Source organism: Macaca fascicularis, chromosome 15 (assembly GCF_037993035.2).
Source record: "Macaca fascicularis isolate 582-1 chromosome 15, T2T-MFA8v1.1".
Classification (NCBI taxonomy): Eukaryota; Metazoa; Chordata; class Mammalia; order Primates; family Cercopithecidae; genus Macaca; species Macaca fascicularis.
This window is the reverse complement of record NC_088389.1, coordinates 40,203,919-40,223,036: the sequence shown is the minus strand read 5'-3', so window position 1 is coordinate 40,223,036 and position 19,118 is coordinate 40,203,919. Positions and strand designations below refer to the sequence as shown.

Sequence of the window (19,118 nt, the reverse complement as noted above, 5' to 3'; positions counted from 1 at the left end):
AGGCTTTGTCAGACATGATAAGTATTTATTCCTGGAGGTTAGTTGCGTCAGGCTGTTTTTTTCTTCTGATACTACCACGTCTTAGACTCTAATATGTTTGTATTAATAGCATCTCACATTTGATGTCCAAAGATGATGTCCATATTAGTGTCTACTTTTGTCCCCTCTTCTGTAGCCATATACTCCCACTTTCTACTTTTACCTTCTTTTATTTTACACAATTTCTTCAACTCCCTGTGTTTGTTCTGTTCCCCTTCCTATGCTTTTTCTAGGACAGGGTCCCCACAGCCAATATTCTACCTTATTTAGCCTATTTGGGACTGAAGGAGTTCTTGCCTCCCTAGGTTAAGTCCCTTGAAGAGAGCCTTTAAAAAGATATAGTCGATGAACTCTTTCTACAGCTCAAGTAGTGTAATGCATTATTGACTCTTTCCAGATATAAGGCCCCCACTACTGCCAGCATTAATGAAGAAACTTTCCCTAGTTCACAGTGTTAACAGGCCTCCAGTCTTACTCAACTTCTTCCTGGAGTGGTTTACTCCCTCCTGAAGCGTGATTGTCACAATTGTATCTCAAGTTGGGAGATACAGAAACCCAAAGAGAGTGGAGGTTTATCTGTAAAATGATTATGGCAGTTTGGAATTTGTTAAGTGCTCAGGTCATTGGACAATGAGATTTGTGTTTGCTACACCACATCTTGATGTTTTCTATTATAATGTTAAATGCAGAAGTTTAAAACTTTATTTTGAAAGACTAAACCATTAGGCGTATCCAATTCTTATTCAGAAGTTTAATATATAAAATAGACAAAAGCAAAGTAGCTCAGCTGAGAGCAGGGGAAGGTCTGAGAGCTGGCATATCAGATGCCTCTTTAGCACTGCTAAGTCCCCAGAATCCACTGAAGGACCTTAGATTGAAACAACACTACTTGACTCAGAGTTAGGACAACATGGTTCTCAACAGAAACTCAAGACCCTTTGTCTTAGTCCATTCAAGCTGCCATAACAAAATACCATAGACTGGGTGGCTTAAAAACAATAGATATTTATTTCTGGTAGTTCTGGAGACTGGAAGTCCAAGATCAAGGTGCCAATGTATTTGGTATCTGGTGAGGGCCTACTCTTTGGTTCATTGATGGTGCCTTCCTGTGTCTTCACATGGTAGAAGGAATGAGGGAGCTCTCTCGGGTCTTTTTTATAAAGGCACTAAATTCATTCATGAGGGCTCCACATTCAAAACGCAATCACCTCCCAAATTTCCCTCCTCCATATATAATCACTTTGGGGATTAGGATTTTGTGATGGTTAATACTGAGTGTCAACTTGATTGGATTGAAGGATACAAAGTGTTGATAGTGGGTATGTCTATGAGGGTGTTGCTAAAGGAGATGAACATTTGAGTAAGTGGGCTGGGAAAGGCAGACCTACCATTAATCTGGGTGGGCACAGTCTAATCAGCTGCCAGCTCAGCTAGAATATAAGCAGGTAGAAAAATGTGAAAAGAGAGACTGGCCTAGCCTCCCAGCCTACATCTTTCTCCCATGCTGTAAGCTTCCTGTCCTCGAACATCGAACTCCAGATTCTTCAGTTTTGGTACTCAGACTGGCTCTCCTTGCTTCTCAGCCCACTGCCGACATATTGTGGGGCATGGTGATTGTGTGAGTTAATACTGAATAAATTCCCCTTTATATACATATTTATTCTATTAGTTTGGTCCCTCTAGAGAACCCTGACTAATACAGGATTTCAACATATAAACTTTAGGAGAATGCAAACATTTAGACCATAGCACCCTCCTGCAATAAACACTTAGACATTGTCAACAAAATGGTGCAAATTTTTACAGGCATAGCCCAGCCAGTCATAACAAAAGAGAAATCCGCTAGTGCTATGAGTCAAAATAGAACTATAAATGAGAGTAGAAGTGCATGAGCTAATACCGCCACTGGGGTAAGGGTGGCCCTTAAACTAGGGACTAGGGTGTTTAACACATGTTCAGAAACAGAAGACATGACCTTGGGCTCACCAGCAGTCTACCTGAGAATTGGTTGTAAAATCCATTAAAGCGGTACTTTCTCATGGAAGGAAGGGAGTTTATAAAACCAGCTCTCATCATAAAATGAATTCAAGAAAACATGTCCAACTATCTCTAGTCTCTGGTTGGAAAAAAATCCTCCAAGAATCTGTGAAATTAAAATCATAATCCTGTTTCACTTTTGGGAGTCAGGTTTGAATTTAAATTTCCTTTATGGTTTGTGAAGCCACAAGCTTTTCTATTAACATACAAATGATCCCAGGTCTGTGGTCCCCTTTGGGCACCTGGAAAATTCCAACACAGTTACTCTCTGGAGAGATATACCCTCACCTCAGGCTGCACAGGAAGATGAGCTTACTACCCCAAAGCACAAAACATAAAATAAAATGATCCGCCACAAGTAAGAGGGAACAGATGTAAGAAACAGCTGATAAAGATCTTCTACCATTTCAATTAATGGAACCATATGATATCAACTACAAAATCAGTATTTTTTTTTTTAGAAAAAAACAAAGACACAAACATGCATTAAAACCATAAGAAATGACTAAAATACATTGAAATATATCCGGTAGATAAAAATCAAAATTAAAATAGTCATCTGATAAAAAATACAAGCAATGAAATAGCACTTTAGATACAACCAAGGAGGGAATGGGTTGAGTAGGGCCTTGGGTCCCTTATTTGAAAACTATGGGCCAAGCCCTATTCTGCTGTTTCTTTTTCTCCCCTGTACTTGAAACTAGACTGGGCCGAGGAGAACTAGATTAGAACAAGCACCACTTCCTGAATACATCCCTATATGGTTGCTCTAAATCATTCATTTAGCAGAACGGCCTTCAAATTCTTTGATGTTAGAAATCTTCTGTAACTTTTCTGCAGAAACAAATGATCACCTGTTAATTGACTCTGAGATGGTAAAATCTGTCAAATATCAGAAAAGATTTGATCTTCTAGTCTAACATTTCAGACTTTGGAACATAACATCTTGTTTATGGCCTGGTATGTAACTTCTTTTAGGGACAGAGGATGCATTAATACGTGGATGGACAAATGCAATGGACAGCAAAATTCCCAGTTTAGGATAGAAATCTAACTCACACAAAAACTGCTAAGTCTATCAACCTACAGATTTTCCTGAAAGCTAACAGCCTTCTAAACTGACAGAATAGCAAACACTCCAAATACTCTGCATTATTTCATTTAAACTTAACAGAAATCTTAAGATTTAGAAACCGTTTTATTTTTAAAAGTTACAGATAAGAAAAGTGAGGCCTGTAGAAGCTATTTTATCCACACATAAGCAAATCTCAGTTTTTTTGTTTGTTTGTTTGTTTGAGATAGCGTCTTGCTCTGTCGCTCAGGCTGGAGTGCAGTGGCGTGATCCCGGCTGATTGCAACCTTCATCTCCGGAGTTCAAGCAATTCTCCTGCCTCAGCCTCCTGAGTAGCTGGGATTACAGGTGCACACCACCACACCCAGCTAATTTTTGTATTTTTAGTAGAGACGGGGTTTCACTATATTGTCCAGGCTGGTCTCAAAGTCCTGACCTTGTGATCTGCCTGCCTCTGCCTCCCAAAGATCACAGTTTTTAACATCAAAGCTCATGGACTCTATCTCTATACTCCACGACATTCCTTTCCTTGAATTCTGAATCATAATTAACCAAGTTTAACACTGCAATCCTGAGCACCCAGGCTGGAGTTATAAGACCACCTGTCAAATGCATTTGAATGTTTTGTTTCTTTGTTTTGTTTTATTTTTTTCCCTAATCTAGCAATAAAGAAACTAACAGCAAAATTCAAATCTACCACCCCCTGCTAGGGTCAGCTGTTCTGTGAAAACATGGCTGCTGAAAACTCTCACTTCAAATTTCACCCAAGGTTCAGGGTATGGCAAAAATGTGTCTCTCCTCAGGCTTCTCTGGGGCCTCTTCAGCTACACAGAGCGGTGGCTATGTGTGAGGACATTAAGAGTTCATCACTGAGAAAGAGACAGTGGGACAAGAAGGACACAAAGGTCATAGAAAGCAACTCCCGTATTAGGGTAGGTGTAAAAGTAAATGGCAGAAGCCTGGACATGGTGGCTCACAACTCTTATCCCAGCACTTTGGGAGGTCAAGGCAGGTGAATCACTGGAGGTCAAGAGTTTAAACCCTGCCTGGCCAACATGGCGAAACCCCAACTCTATTACAAATACAAAAATTAACTGGGCATGGTGGTGGGCACCTGTAGACCCAGCTACTTGGGAAGCTGAGGCAGGAGAATCACTTGAACTTAGGAGGCAGAGGTTGTAGTGAGCCGAGATCATGTCACCGCACTCCAGCCTGGGCGACAGATCCAGACTCCATCTCAAAAAAAAAAAAAAAAAAAAAAAAAAAAGGCAGAAAGGAAACAGGAAATATCCTGTCACATGGACATGGGTGGAAAGGACGCTGGCGTAGAAAGGGCTCCACTGAAGGGGCAATAATAAAAACTAACTTTAAGAAGTACTTAAAAATCTGTCTCTCTATAGCAAAGCTTTTTCCAGGTCTCTATTCTCATTCTAACATTTTTCTAGGACCAATGGAAGGAAGAACAAAATTATCCATGTATTAATATTTATAACTCTCTAGGCTTCCAGGTGTTTTTGGGTTTTTATTATTATTATCAATCTAATCTCGAAAATCACTACATATTATTTTAGCTACTATTTCTGAGCCTTTGCACATGGCTGGTACAGAGCTGTGTTCTTTAGATATATTATTGCCTGTGAACACAACAATCCCACAAGATCATGATTATTGTCTCTCTTTTATAGACAAGGGAAGTGAATCCAAAAGAGATTCACTTGTTAAATAGAAGAACCAGGATTTGAAATCAGGTTCTTCATTTTCTATGGCTTTGCTCTTACCGGCCATGATATACCACCTGCCCTTAGCAATAAGGTGTCAAGGAACCAGAACAAAGAGGGTACTATGGGAAACTGTTTTGAGAAATGCTGGGTTTATATAATTAAACTACCTGACATGACAATATGCATAGGAAATCTCCCACAAGAGCAGAGAATATGGTGTATTCCCCAAATTTGTTTGATCACAGGGTCTTTTTTATAGCATATCTTGTAAGATAACTGTTCTATAAAGCACACATTGGGAAATATTTTCATAGGCTGATATCTCACTGGAGCAAATCCTACTTAATTATTATAACCAACATATAGGTTCCCAGAGTGCACAGAATAAGATAATCACCCCCCTTATAGAGTACTGCTTTGGCTAAGCTTCTTTCTGTGTGCATATGCTCTGAGTTTCCATGAATGTCTAGAAGAAACCTGTCTTCATATAATTCCATGTTGTGTGGGGAAGGTTAATGGCGCCCAGAGTTTTTTCTCCTAGAAATTTTGTGATTCTCTTTTTCATTTTTTTCCCCTCAAATACCATAGAGACTTTTTTTTTTTTTTTTTTTTTCCTATGCGTGGCTTTTAACAGAGGCACTTAATTGGTATTTTTGAGGCCTTTCCTTGAACTCAACTTTCAAAACAAAACTGTGTTAAAGTTACCAAAAATAAAAGTGAAAGAAGACTTGACTTTATACTTTTTGTCAAAATGAGAAAGAAACACTGCCAAGTTTCTCACAAGTGGCCAGTCATTTCTAAAGCTGTTTTCCCCACCTGGACCAAGCATACTACTGATATTCACAACCTGCTTCTCTACATGTTCCCCTCAACTTGGTGGCAATAATTGCAATGTAGATAATTGATAATTAAATAAAAATGGAATAAATATTGAACATGGAAAAATGGAGAAATGTTCTCTAACAGACGAAGGAAGGAAGAGACTTGCGATATTAAAAGGGAAGTGAGGGTAGGGTGTTCTGTCTTTGTATAATATCAGAGCTAGGTTTCTACTCTTTAGTGGTCATTTTAATACCCTGTTTATGAACAATAGGAAAGAAAGAAGAATACTCATTGCTCTTCTCTTTGAGGCTTCAGAGTTCTTACATATAATACCATCATTCTTGGACCCTGGAATCATAAAATGTATGAGTAAAAGTGACCCTGGAAGTCATCCAATCCAATGATTTAAAACACCGTGTTCCATGCAGTCAGAGGAGAGATGCAAAGGAACCTCTGGGGTTTAGGACTCCGGGTCCCACCTTTCACTTCAGGGAGAGCAGCTCCATGTTCTTATTGGGGGAAAAAATAAAATTGTGTTAAGCTGGGTCTTCTAGTCAACATGGCATTTGGAGTTCATGCTATTGTCTCTGTGATCTGCATCTAAGATCTGAAATGTCAAAAATGTGGTTTTGAGTAAGTACAGCAACACGTTCACGATAGAGAATAGGAGGAGTGTAAGAGAGGCCAAGAGAAGGTGGCATTTAATTAAAGGAAGGAGTAGCTCCAGAGACTTGAAACTATGGGTAACAGCAGTGAAGGGCCTGGAGGCAATACCATGGGCATTTCCTACCACTGGATGGTAATGCTGAGTACACAAGGGGCAGAAGGGTACTGATGGGGCTGAGAAGTGGCCAGGCTATGTGAGCCATCCTCACTTTAAGCTGTTAGTAACACAGTTGTAAATAGAGGGACCATTTCCAGGTAGGAGACAAGGCAGAACCCAAGTGGCCAGAAATCCGGAGAGATCAGTGGGAAAAATCCTTCTCTTCCTGCTACATTCCACCCATTCCTTAATCCTACTAAAACCGAGAGGGAAAGACTTCGGTAGAAGCTTCCACCCTTTAAAAAGTTAGCTGACGGTCTTGAACTTAAGGTCAACTATAAACATAAGCTATGGACAAGAATTACAGGTATGTGAGAACTAGCACAATGAAAGGGAGAAAACAAAGAGGGGAAAATGCTGATAGAAAATGCAGACAAGAAATTTAGAATAAGCATAATTAACATTATCAACAAAATAGGTAAGCGGAGCTTCTATGAAACAAAATTAAGAGGTTGTATAAAAGAAGCAGCAGGAGATCTTAGTAATGAAATTGACACGGTTATATAACGAAAAGAATAACAGGAACCACAGAAGAGATAGACTGAATAACAGAACGGACAGAGTCAAGGAGAAACTGGTGATCGAGAAGAGTAAAAATCTCTCAGAATGAATTTCTGTAACATGAGATGCACTCCCAGATCCCCTTCAAGAAAAAAACTCACTGTCCAGCTGCTGGACTGTGCTTAGCTGATAGCCTTCAGCTAGTAGCGTCGTAAGCATCCATCCCAGCTTTTGAGTCAAGATCATGCTATTCTCAGGGCAGCCTCTAGCCAGTGACTGAGCAAGAGAGTGGGAAGCTGGGGATTCTTTCATGGGTGACCTTGACAGATCCCTGACAGGCTGTCAGGGACTGCCAGGTTAAAAATAGTATGCTGACAGCTCCCTCACCCACCCAATCCTGCCACTCCCTTTTAATTTCACAGGTGTTACTCACCGTTCAAACTTTTCAACTTTGCCACAGCATCCTATTCCTGGAAATCCAAAGTACCACAGCATCTGAAAGGTATAGGAAGATTGAAAGCACAAATGAGAACCCAAGAAACACGGGGCAATCAAGGACTCACAGGTATTGGGGGAATAATGTCCCAAATCCACAACTTAATCCCTGGAACGTGTGACTGTGTCACAAAATAAAGGTAAAATAAGAATGCTATATGCAACTAAATTGTAACTTGAATATGAGAGATAAATAATGATATTTATGGGCAGACAAGAACTTAAAAAGAGCACTAGCAAAAATATTTCTAGTGCATGATTAAAGATATACCAGAGGTTGAGTATTCCTTATCCAAAATACTTGGGAACATAAGTGTTTCAGATTGTGTATTTTTATAGATTTTGGAATATTTGTACATACTTACCAGTCAAGCATCACCAATTTGAGAATGTAAAATATCAAAACATTCTGATGAGCATTTCTTTGAGTGTTATGTAAGCACTGAAAAAGTTTCTGTTCTGAAACATTTTGTATTTTGGTTCTTTTGGTTAAAGATACTCCACATGTATAAGAATAATGAATACAAAAGGAAGTCATGATAGGCAATAAGTAATTGTGAGTAAAGAAAATAACACATTGGTGTCTAGATTAGACATTAAAGGTAAACATATGTACTTTTTTCTCTATAACAATCTGGAATTCAAATTCCAATGCTTCCAACCAGGTGATGGGGGTCAGAGAAGAAAGCATAACTGATTTCTCTGTCTTTGATAGATAACTGATTAACCTTAGATGTTGCTAGAAAAAAGTATATTAATAGAATGTTTGATAACAATTGTGGAAAACTCCTTAAATAATAGAAACCAAATAAGTAACTTTCAAATTAGAATAGGAAAAAACAGAAACCCAAACTGTATCAATTTAAGAGAAACAGGAAAGTGATAATTAAAAAAAGAAGAAGGTAAGTAAACAAAAAAACTAATAACAAAGACAGCCAGTAATATGTTACTTACAAGAACTATTTATCTCAAAATAAAGGAGAAAAACATATATTGGAACATATAAACCAAAAGAAAGCTTGTATAGCAATATTTATATCAAATAAACTGAAATTTAGGGCAAAAAGTTTTATTATAATGGAGAAAAGAAAATATTTCATGGTAAGAAGCCTAGCAATATACAAAGAAAATGAATCATTTACGATTTTGTCTCATCTAATGATATAAAGTCCAAATGTTTCAGCAAATTCCAAATAATTATGCATTATACTGATTATATTATCTTATCAAATAATTAAATTCAAAATGAAACAAGAAGCTCAGTAAAATTTCAATATTGTAGACTAAAACTTGTTATTAAGAATATTTTCATTGTTTAAAAATTTTGAAAACCCATTAGCTGATTCTATTTTACAAGTTGGGGTAAAGGAGAACTTATTGACACAAAAATCAGGTGTTCAAGCCCAAACAATGCAACAAAACTAAGGCACTGGAAATCCTTGTCAACAAAATCCAACCAGAGAAAAAAATGTTTTTAATATAAATTGTATATATGAAAACCATAAATGAAATTAAACAAGCAAATAAAGCCCAAACAGAGAAGATTCAGCCTCTGCTACCAGTGCTGTGTTTTTAGTATGGTATAAGGCCCTCTGGTTTTAAAGTGAGTGTCAAAAAGGCTGGGAGAAGTTTAAACCCTGGGGTGGAGAGTGGTGACACCAGAATTGCGATAATGCTGGATAATAGGGAATAACTATGACACTGGAGTACATATTTAAGTTTGAGGATCATTTTTAACTGTAATGCATGAAAATAAGACCTTTTTTTCTTTTCAGCTTCTTGGTAAATATTTATTCTTAATTTTTTTTTCCTTCATGAGCACCTTTTATTTTCCATATGAAACTCAAAGTTAGAAAGCAGTGGGGTTAACATGATCATTAGTGCCACATGTTCTAAGGAGAAAAGTAAAGGATCCCCAAAATAGCTGTCCATCAATGGAGAGTCACTGCTATCTTGGAGAGACAGCAACACCAGAAAGGAGAAAGAGGCACAAACCACACCTGCAGAATTAGAGGAAGTAAGCAGGGAGGATGCAGAGGAACAATGCTACGTTTCCTGTGGAAAAAGTCAGTCCATCAGCTTTTGAAGGATGATGGAGAAGACATAATAGGTAGAATGTTTTACTTTGGAAGCCTCTGAAGATGGAAGGTTGTAGATTGGCTTGGTGAGAGGGTAAGGAGCATAAGAGAGAACCATGTATGGAAATTAACAGCTGTGTTGCCATGATGATTGCTGACTGATGACAAGAGAACCTGATTGTAGACTCAAGGGGGCAAAATAACTATAAATACCCAATATGTATAGAATCATTAACACTACCATGATCAGCTCTGATACTGATCTTTGAGGACGATTGAGGAGCATGGTAACCTGTAAGTTGCTCCTGATGTCCTACAGAAGCATAATTGAGAGGGAACATCACACACACACAGGCTGGTAAGGCTGTATTTTGAATTTCTGTAAGTGGAATATATGAAAAACACTCTCCAACACCCACGCCTTCCTGCTGTCTTGGGGAAAAAAAATAGAAGAGACATATGGTTTAGGGTTGCATATATATTTCATTTGTAAAAGAGAAGCCCAATAACCTGGGTACATGAAGCAAAGAAAAGCTGAAGGCAGTGGGTGGAGAAAAGGCTGTGTGGCACTCTGGGAAAAGATGTGTTTTAATGAGATAATATTGAATTGAACTTACGAAGTCTAATGGGCTAGTCTTGTTGCTTCCGCTAGCTATGACAAGTCAATTATTCCTTCTTAATTCAGTGTCCTTGAAATATAAGAGACTGGACTGATTTATCTCTGAGGTCCCTGAAAGCTCATTCTGCTGCCAGCACAACTGCTTAATGAATTGTATATCTTTGGACCCATTTGAACTCACTACACAGCCATTCTGAACCTCAGGTTTTACGGTTACACACACAGGGAAGTACACATTACATACACACACACTTTATTTTGGTTCTATCTGAAATCAACGTCTTAGGAAGATGTCATATACATTAATCACTTGAAGAGTGCATTATATGCCAGGTATTGTGTTACGAACTTTGCCTATATTTGTGCATTTTGCTGTTGTTATTCCGACAACCCCGGGAGACCTTTAAGGACTGATACTACTATTTTCCTTTTTAAGGGTGGAAAACTAAAGCTCAATGCCATCTGCTCTGTGGGGCAGATCCAGAATTCAAAACTGGCCCCGGCTGGTTTCAAAATCCATCCTATAAATCACCTGCTTTGTTGGTCTGATAGGTCACAAAATGTGATGAAATGTAATTCCTTTTGTTGAGACATATTTCAGCTCTAACTAAAGACAATTCAGACTTAGATATTTCCCTTACTCAATTGTAGAATCCATTGTGGTTGTATGTCAGTGAAGATGAATGGAAAAAGACATATGGAAGCCCTTATGGAAACGTTTACCTGACAATCCAGTTTGAAGTATGTTTTACATACACGTGTAATAAATGTATCCCTTCCTTTTAAACCAGAATATCTACTGAAAATGTCATTAGTGCAATCATTGGGCTAAATTATAATTGTACCAAATGGGCTCAAATTTATATGGATACACACATTCAGCAATTTCATGGAAAATTGCTTCCAAAATTACATCTCTAGAAGGGACCTCCATTAATAATGCTCCTTGAGGCCACATAAATTCCTTTAGGATCTTTTGCTTTATGCAATTAGATGCACTGGAAAGCATCCGGCTTCTTAAAGGTAGACTTAGTTAATGAAAACAGAGTGGGATTTGAAAAATAATGACTCTAAGATTGCTATGGACACAGTAGATGCTCCCACAACCAAAGAAAGATGGGTGTCCAGTGAGAATTTGACCCACATCTGCACAATTATGATAAGGATAATGATAATAAACATTTAAACAGTGCTGTACTGTTTACCAAATGTATGTAATTCCATAAACTCTTGTAATCTTCAGAGCAACTGAGAGGTGAATGGGAACAGATCTTTATCCCTTCCTTTGTATCAATGGTGAAATCAAGTCTCAGAAAATTATTGATCTGATCAAAGAAATGGCTACTGCATAGTATAGTTGGGAATTAAACTTTCTTAATTCTAGAGGAAAAGATATGTAATTTTTTGGTATTTCTTGTGGAGCAGGAACTGGTTTAGAATTGTCCATATCATTTCATTCTATCACTGATGGACTTTTGCTATGAGATGAGAAAGAGAGTAGGTGAGAACGAGAGAGAGAAAAAGAGCTATTCAAGGTCACCCATTTGTTTTCTAACAAATGTTTATTGAGTTGTCATGAGGTATTCTTGGTTCACTAAAAACAATGATGGACAAGATGAACAAGTGTTAGTAAATTTATGGGTCAGAAATTAAACCTAGATTCACATGAACATCAAATCCTTTTCCCCCTCACTCATCCACAGAGATTTCTACTATCCCCCTTCATCTTTTTAACTGAAAGTACAAAGCATCCTGTGAAAGACCACAAATAGATGTTTGCATTTCTGCGGCCAGACTAGAAGACCAAAATCCATCAAAATCCAGAATGATGGCAAATAGTGGTGGAATTTCAAGCAGACTTGTGGGAATCAGGGAATAGAATTTTAGTTGAGTACTTTGTCTGCTGTTTCAAGCTGATGACCTTCTCCTTTTCAAGAAACCAGACTTCTGCCTTCTTTCTCCCTTTGGGATTAGGTACAAAACTGTAATGACTGATTCTTTCTCAGTTCAAGTGATCAATAAATGCAACAAGGATGGAGGAGGAACACTGCTTTCTAGAAAGAACTAGGTAAAAGTCAGCTGTGGTTAGACTTTTTGAAATTCTCCTTCAACTTCCCTGATCACAATGTATCTTTTCTGGTCAGAGCTCTAAGAATCTTAAGGTATCATTAGTAACAGAATTCAAGAAACTTTAGGGTAAAAAAAAGTGTCTTGTATATTTCTGCCTCATTGACTCTCCATCTCATTTCCAATCTCATCTGAAAAACGTATCTTTTTCTCTCCTGACCGCATCTGCTAATTGTCCTCTCCCACGGCTATTATTTAATTGAAATATATGTGATCATTTTAACAAGGGTATTTAACTTCATGAGGTTGTAGAGATGTTGTTTTTAATAGTTTTAGGTTGAAAATGTAAGTGACTGAGCTTCTTAACTGGGAAGGGGCCTTATGAAAGTCCTGTCAATATTTTAGCTAGGAAAGAATTTCCTAGGCTTTTAAACCCATATCCCCAACAGTCCCCTCACCCCAGATTGGTTTAGCTTTAGATTTGTAGTTTATATTTAAAAAATAAAAAAAGTTTTATTTTAATTTCTAAATATGCATTTATATTATTTGTGATGCCTTTTCAAATTACATGGCATTTTCCTGTCCTTTCATCATCCCAAAGAGTCTGTCATGACACCTTCTCCACCCAGTTTCAAATATTAGCTTTACCACTTTAAATCTATGTGAACCTTGTAATGCTACTCAAATATTTGAAGTCTTAGCTTTCTCATCTTCAACATGGGAATGATATGCTCATCTCAAGTGTTCTCCCAGAATTAAATGATATTCTTTCTATGAAACTCCTGGTATAACAAAAGAGTTTAATCCATGTTAGTTATTTGTGAGTGAAGGAGAATGTGTAACTCTTGACTAACTTAAAATCAGAAAAGTTCTTATAACACTAGAATGCCGGATCCATGAACAATAAGACATTGCTTAATGTTCTACCCCAGCACCTAGAATTGTGCCTGGCCCACAATAGCTATCCAATTATCTGTCAATGGATAAATATAATTTACCATTACACTGTTACTTTACAATTTGGAAACCTATGATCTCATTTGGTTCCCTTGACATTGTTGCACACAAATATGTCAGAAACACCTGACATATTTGTCAGAAACATATGGACCAGCAAACACCTGACTGGACCAGCAAAAAAATATGATTCACCATTAACCCTATTTCTTTGGAATTTTTCCTGGAGACCCATGGTAGAGTCTAGATCACCTTTGATGCTTCCCTTCTTTTCAACATACAGAGCCAGTACCCAATCCTCACAGTTGTGCCTCTTAACTTTTCTGAAACTATTCCTCCTGCCATAAGTCAAGTTGTTGGTATTCTTTACCTGAACTGCTATAGCAAACTTGTCTGTCTTTCAGATGCCACTGCCACTCCTTCACTTGCTCACTCTGCAAAAATCTGTAGAGCTTCTACAAGGAGAAAGGCATTGTTAAGTCCCTACGGAAAGTGATAAGCCAGATATGGCCCTTGTACTTACGCATCTTCCATTCTAGTGGATCTTCTTGGGATATTATGTTGACTTCTTTCTATTCCTTAGTGATAAAATCCTCCCAATTACATACAGTATTACTTGACATACAATTTTAAATCCTTAAGTCTCAGGTATCCTTTCCCTCTCCAGCCTTATCTTCTTAACAATCTATTTTGCTTTCTGCCATCAATCTTGACGTATAATACTCAATGCCAAGTCAAATTTCTGTTTTTTAAAGCCAAGAACATGTTATACATGTTATGCTTTTTTGATACTCATGGACTTACTGTATTATCTATCTGGAATGTTCTGCTCAATTCATTTTTGCCACTATCAGAAGTGATTACAATGGTAATAGCTCTACTTTGAGGGATTTCTCTCTGAGAAGCACAATGCTAAGTATTATATGTGGACATACTTACATACATTCACACATAATTTCATCTCATGTAATTCTTAAAAGACCTTTTCATTTATGAGAACATGTAAATTTCAGAAAAATGGGAAATTAATTAACTTGCCCAAGGTCATGCCGATAGCCAGTGACAGAATATCATTCCAAACCCTATTTGACTCCAAAGTCCATGTGTTTAACTGCTCTGCCCTGTGACAAGTGAGCTTCTATAATCGTTCAAGGCTTAATCCAAGGGCATTTCATCTCTGAAATCTTTCTTGACTTGCCTAGGCAAAGAGAGCAGTTATTTTCCTTTACATTTACCTTACATATATTTCTATGGTGGTGCCTTTTGCATGTATCTTATATAAACATCTTCACTCGCTATTTGTACAGAAGTCTGTATCTGCTGTTGGATTGCTTCAGGTTACTGATTCAGAGCTATTCTTCCCCACATTCCCTGGGCCTAGCACAGTAGCCAGCCAATGATGGGTTTACAATAAGTGAATGATGAATGAATGACCTGGCTGAAGCAGCACTTCCTGTTTGGAGCAGAGTGCCAATGAGGGAGAGCAAAGGGAAATAAGTGGGAGAGGTGGGTGACAGCAGTTAATGAAGGCTCTGCTCACCAGGTCATCGTGCGTGAATTTGACCTGATTTGAGAAAAACCTGATCAAAAATTGCTTGCAATAGTGGAGGCAAAACACAAACACAAAACAAAAACTCTGCTCAGTGCAGTTTATATTTTTCATCCAGTTGTTTTGGCATTGCACTGACACTTGAGCTACAGGTCGGGGCTAAGTTCACCTGGGTTTAATTGGAAAGTACATAGGCTTGTTTTGGGAATGCTCTAGGGAGCAGCTGAGCAAGAGACTTCTGCTATCAAGTTGAAAAATAGCTGTATGAGAATTTTAAAAATCAACAAACCCCACTGTGTTCTTCAGCAATATGCCTTTCATTTTCTGTGGCCATGTCTGGTCTCTTTTTAGTTTAAGATGAAGAATGAAGATAACGTGCATTGATTTGGTCTAACAACGGGTTTGGGAGTGATTTGTAAAACAGGTAGCCCATCAGCAGCAGAATGATTACATTAATGGCCCCAATTCTTTTACCCTCAAATCCATACCCTCTGTGTGACAACTTTGCAGTGTCTCTCACTCTGATTCTGAACCTAGTCACATGACCGGATAGGTAACCAGTTGTCCTAATTTTAGCACTGAAGATCACACACCTTAGGAAGCCCCTTGGACCAAGGGAAATCCTTCAGCTACACAAAGATCAGGATGATTGGTCACTCCACTGGCCAATGGGAGGTCAGGAGAAGAGACACAGGCAGAGACTAGCAACACACTTGCTAGGTAGGCTTGTCCCCATTATTATACCTCTTCTATCACCATGAAAACATGTCCAGAATCCCCTGCAGAATGGTAAGAAACACATGGAGGAGAGCCAAGTCATTCCAGTTGCCCCAGACCAAGACAGTCAAGATACGCTACCAATCCAAGGACTCTTAGACCTTGTGGGTAACATAGAGATATATTAGTCATGGATCCAGGCCACAGAGAGGTGTGAGTATGCAAATATAAGCAGAATAGTAAGTAGCCTTCACATACGTGAGAGCTATCATTAGAAGAGAGCAGATTAATTTTGTCTGTGTTCAATGAATAAAATTATGATCAGTATGTAGAATCTACAGGAAGACAAATGTAGATAAAATTAGATTTCTTTATGAGAAAGAATTTTCTAGCTATCACAGCTGCTGAAAGCTGTTCAAAGTTGGCTCCTTAGTGAAGTAATGAGCTAACTCACAGTGGAGACATTGATGCAGAGGCTGGAAAATGAGCTGACAGAGGTGCTGTAAAGTATTCAACTCAACTGGTGGGCTGAGCTCTGTGCTGGACACAGGAATACAAAGATGAGCCTCTTGAAGAACTTACAGTAAAGATGGAGAAGTAAATGATGACCTTTCATGAGGGTAAGTGCAAAGCAGTAGCTAACAACCACACAGAAGTAGTTCCAAGGAAGGATTTGTGTGTGTGTGTGTGTGTGTGTGTTTGTGTGTATCTTTAGGGGAGTAAAATTGTTGGGTGGGAAAACTTTTCCTAAGTGACAGGTAAGTTTGGTGAGTTCGACAGGTGAGTTTTGAAGAAAAAAAATCTGCCAGAAGGATTAGGGCTAGATTGGGGCAGTACTGATTTATTGCACCTGGTGCAGAATGACAACTTGTGGTCCCTAGCACGAAAATTATTAAAAATTCAGAACAGTGATAGCTTGTGGTGTGTCTCTATGGGTACAGTGTGGATATGGATTTGCAGATGCTACAATGGAAAAGGTCAACACAACAGAGGAGATGGTATGGTGGGTTTGTATTGTGTCAATTTAGTTAAGCTGGTATTGACTTTCCAAGCACTCCTTACTCTGCATAATTCAGGACTACTGTGGGCCACAAGAGACATTTTATATAAGATTTGGAAAGAAGAAGGGAAACAGCAACTATCTTCTGTTTAGACTTGGAAAGTCTGTGCAAGGTGGAAGAGGTTGCGGCGGATTACCCACATTATTGTTTATTCCTAGTTTATCTTGTGGTATGGGGCAGCAGCATCCCTGTAACTCCTTCACTTTCCCTCAGATCTCTTCCTTAATCTTCTCAAGCTTCCCATAACAAAGAGCACTAGCTTTTCCTGCAGATCACCGACACATCGCATCAAATTTGCAGTCTTGAAGGCACTGGGAGCCTAACATGGGTTTCACTTCATCCTTGTGGGTTCTACTTTGTCTTCTCAGATTCTAATTTGTCCTTTCTCTTCTTCACTTTTATCCATGTCTTCTTCCTCATCTCTTCCTTCTCTCCTCCTCCTCCTCCTTCTTCTTCTTCTTTTCCTTCTTCTTCTTCTTCCTCTGCTTCTTTTCCTTTTTTCTTCTCTTCTCTTCTCCTCTCCTCTCCTCTTCCTTCCCCTCCCCTCCCCTCCTCTCCTCTCCTCTCCTCCTCTCCTCTTCTCTTCTCTTCCCTACCCTTCTCTTCTCTTCTCTTCTTTCCTCCTCCTCCTCCTCATCCTCTTCCTCCTCCTCTTCCTCCTCCTCTTTCTCCTCCTCCTCCTCCTCTTCCTCCTCCTCTTTCTTCTTTTTCTTCTTCTTTTCTTCTTCTTATTCCTCTTCTTATTCCTCTTCTTCTTTTCTTCTCCTCTTCCTTCCCCTCCCCTCCCCTCCTCTCCTCCTCTCCTCTTCTTTTCTCTACCCTTCTTTTCTCTTCTCTTCTCTTCTTTCCTCCTCCTCCTCCTCCTCCTCCTCCTTCTTCTTCTTCTTCTTCTTCTTCTTCTTCTTCTTCTTCTTCTTCTTCTTCTTCTTCTTCTTCTTCTTCTTCTTCTTCTTCTTTTCTTCTTCTTATTCCTCTTCTTATTCCTCTTCTTCTTTTCTTCTTCTCTTCTCTTCTCTTCTCTTTTCTCTTCCCCTCTCCTCTTCTCTTCTCTCATCTCTTCTCCCTCCTCCTCCTCCTCCTCCTCCTTCTTCTTCTTCTTCTTCTTTTCTTCTTCTTATTCCTCTTCTTATTCCTCTTCTTCTTTTCTTCTTCTCTTCTCTTCTCTTTTCTCTTCCCCTCTCCTCTTCTCTCATCTCTTCTCTCTCCTCCTCCTCCTCCTCCTCCTTCTTCTTCTTCTTTTTCTTCTTCTTCTTCTTCCTCTTCTTCTTCTTCTTCTTCTTCTTCTTCTTCTTCTTCTTCTTCTTCTTCTTCTTCTTCTTCTTCTTCTTCTTCTTCTTCCTCTTCTTCTTCTCTTCTTTTCTCTCCTCTTCTTTCATCTCTTCTCTTTCCTCCTCCTCTTCCTCCTCCTCTTCCTCCTCCTCCTTCTCCTCTTCCTCCCTCCTCTTTCTTCTTTTCCTTCTTCTTCTTCTTCCTCTGCTTCTTTTCCTTTTTTCTTCTCTTCTCTTCTCCTCTCCTCTCCTCTTCCTTCCCCTCCCCTCCCCTCCTCTCCTCTCCTCCTCTCCTCTTCTCTTCTCTTCCCTACCCTTCTCTTCTCTTCTTTCCTCCTCCTCCTCCTCATCCTCTTCCTCCTCCTCTTCCTCCTCCTCTTTCTCCTCCTCCTTCTCCTCTTCCTCCTCCTCTTTCTTCTTTTTCTTCTTCTTCCTCTGCTTCTTTTCCTTTTCTCTTCTCTTCTCTTCTCCTCTCCTCTTCCTTCCCCTCCCCTCCCCTCCTCTCCTCTCCTCTCCTCCTCTCCTCTTCTCTTCTCTACCCTTCTTTTCTCTTCTCTTCTCTTCTTTCCTCCTCCTCCTCCTCCTCCTTCTTCTTCTTCTTCTTCTTCTTCTTCTTCTTCTTCTTCTTCTTCTTCTTCTTCCTCTTCTTCCTCTTCTTCCTCTTCTTCCTTTTCTTCTTCTCTTCCCTCCTCCTCCTCCTCATTCCTCCTCCTCCTCCTCCTCCTCCTCTTCTTCTTCTTCTTCCTCTTCATCTTCTTCTCTCTCCTCCTCCTCTTCTTCTTCCTCTTATCCTTGCTGCCATGTAGACTCCAACCCACACAAAGACTGTATAACCAGCATCTAGAACTATATAATGTCAATTTGCTATACTATACTAAATATCAACTTGCTATATAACTTACTTTACTATACCTAATTCTATGTCACTCCTAGTGATTCTGTTTCTCTGATCAAACCCTGACTTGTAGTGAAAGGCTTAGAAAGTGAGGTACATAAGAAAACATTTTAAGGAGGCAGTAAACGTGTGGTTTAAAGCATGGGTTGTGAAGTTGACATAACTTGAGTTTATAAACTCACTTCTTTATTGCTACTTTACTAGTTGTGTAATCTTAGTTTGTGTGATAGGCAGACTCCATGATAGCCCCCAGTGACTTCTGCCTCCTGGTATTATTCCCTTGTGTATCCCTTCCCATATCATAACAGAGATGGGGTATGTGATTAATAGAATAATGCACAATTGATGGTATGTCACTTCTAAGGCAATAAGAGACACTGCAGCTTCTGCCTCTCCC

The 19,118-nt window shown here is 39.0% G+C and overlaps 1 long non-coding RNA gene across 6 annotated transcripts in view; it reads left to right on the top strand.

Annotated features, from left to right (window-relative positions):
- The window catches only part of LOC102136378 (uncharacterized), a 145,767-nt gene that overhangs the window by 101,843 nt on the left and 24,806 nt on the right, over positions 1-19,118 (top strand). For 2 of the 6 annotated variants that reach the window (XR_012425032.1, XR_012425028.1), the window contains one exon: positions 7,438-7,580. The exons of 1 other annotated variant lie outside the window; for it this stretch is intronic. This is a non-coding gene — a long non-coding RNA (uncharacterized lncRNA). Of the gene's footprint in view, positions 1-7,437; positions 8,603-19,118 lie in introns of those variants that run through there. 3 more of the 6 variants (XR_012425031.1, XR_012425027.1, XR_012425029.1) reach the window with 2 other exon arrangements.